The following is a 1,968-nucleotide window of genomic DNA, read 5'->3' on the forward strand; positions in this document are numbered from 1 at the left end:
AGGCCACTGGCAACCAGTGCAGCTCGCGCAGCAGCGGTGTCACATGGGAGCGACGAGTCCCTCCCAACACCGCCCGCGCGGCCGCATTCTGGACCATTTGAAGCCTCCGGGTGCTCCTCAAAGGGAGCCCCATGTAGAGAGCGTTACAGTAGTCCAGGCGGGAGGTGACGAGAGCATGAGTGACTGTGCGCAAGGCGTCACGGTCCAGAAAAGGTCGCAACTGGTGAATCAGGCGAACCTGATAAAACGCCCCCCTGGTCACGGCCGACAATTGGTCATCCAATGTCAGCCGCGGATCCAGGAGGACTCCCAAGTTGCGCACCCTCTCTGAGGGGGCCAAAGTTTCGCCCCCTATAGACAGCGATGGCGTCAGCTGGCTATGCCGAGGCGCCGGCAACCACAGCCACTCGGTCTTGGAAGGGTTGAGCCTGAGTCTGTTCCTCCCCATCCAGACCCGTACGGCCTCCAGGCAACGGGCCATCACGTCAAGGGCATAATAAATAATAAAAGGATATAAGAAGCAAATAATGTTGCAGTAGACTATGCTGAACCACTGATAACCTTGAATATATTGTTCTTTCTCATCCTTGAAATTATCTTCAAAATACCCAAATATTATGTTTTTTGAAGTTTCACTTCTGTAGCTGGCTACGTGGATTGTATCATAGCGTTTGGGCTTTAATATCTTCTAATTTTTAAGTACATTTTTATTTCTCAAAGTTAAATTTGAAGAGTTTATTTTCAAAATATTTCTCAGTTACCAAAGTGATTTACAGCTTGATCACAGAATATTATTACTGTGTTTTCCCAAAAGTAAGACCTACCCTGAAAGTAAGCCCTAGCTTGATTTTTGGGGGTAGGCCTAGTATAAGCCCTACCTCAAAAATAAGCCCTAGTTTTGAAGCGAGGCGCATGCCTAAAAATCAAGCAGGGGTGGGGGGGTGTAGCTTGATTACCATGCCTCCCATGAATCGACACCTGCCTCTCCTCGCTGGTCCACTTCTGCGGCATCCCCTGGCCTACATTTCACAGTCAGAGGCCTTTCCAGATGGCCTCTGCAGCTGAGAACTGAGCTATGGATTCAAGTGGCAAAATGCAGGCGGGAACTCCATTCTCAGCTGCAGAATGAAGGTGCTCCTTCGGCCGCAGAAGAAGTGGGCCAGCTGGGCAGGGCTGTTGGTGCTGCCACCGCGAAGTGAGTGGAAAAGATACCCCCCAAAAAATAAGACCAGTGCCTCTTTTGGAGGCAAAATAAAAATACGTCCGGGTCTTATTTGGGGGGAAACATGGTAATTTAAATATAGTGATGAGTTATCAAAAGGCACACAATATAATTGTAATACCTGTAGAGCAGGGGTGTCAAACTGCTGGCCTGCGGGCCTGATGCGTCATGCCAAAACCGCGCCCACCCCATTGCTGGCAATGGAAAAAAAGTTGCAATACATTGCGACATGTCGTGTGACGTTGCGAGTTTGACACCCCTGCTGTATAGGGATAACATCATTAGATGAAAGATTGGTTGTCTCAAACGTTCCGTCCCAGTAACCACCTACATCGACACAGAGGGTAGCTCTTCTTCTTGTGTTGGTGCAGCATCTTTGTAGTTACTGCTGCTGTTATCTTCCAGAGGGGTGCTGCATTTGACATCCTTCCCCTAATTTCAGCATTTGAATAAAATGGAACTCCTATGAGCCCTTTTTTTTACATATATTCTTTGCTTTTTTGTATATTCTTTCTTTTTCAGTTCTTTTTAACTGTACTTGATATTAAAAGCTTGGACTCCGACTGGTTGGTCCAGGGAGAGGAGACGGGAGCAGGTCTTGAGACGGTTGTATGGGAGGAGTTTGACTCTGTTGCTCCTGAAGATGTGGACAGGGTCCTGGGGAGACTGAATGCAACCACATGTTTATTAGATCCGTGTCCCTCCTGGCTGGTACTGGCAGCCAGGGAGGGGACACGAGCCTGGTT

Source organism: Protobothrops mucrosquamatus, unplaced genomic scaffold, assembly GCF_001527695.2.
Source record: "Protobothrops mucrosquamatus isolate PMUCROS unplaced genomic scaffold, P.Mucros_1.0 scaffold563, whole genome shotgun sequence".
Lineage (NCBI taxonomy): Eukaryota > Metazoa > Chordata > Lepidosauria > Squamata > Viperidae > Protobothrops > Protobothrops mucrosquamatus.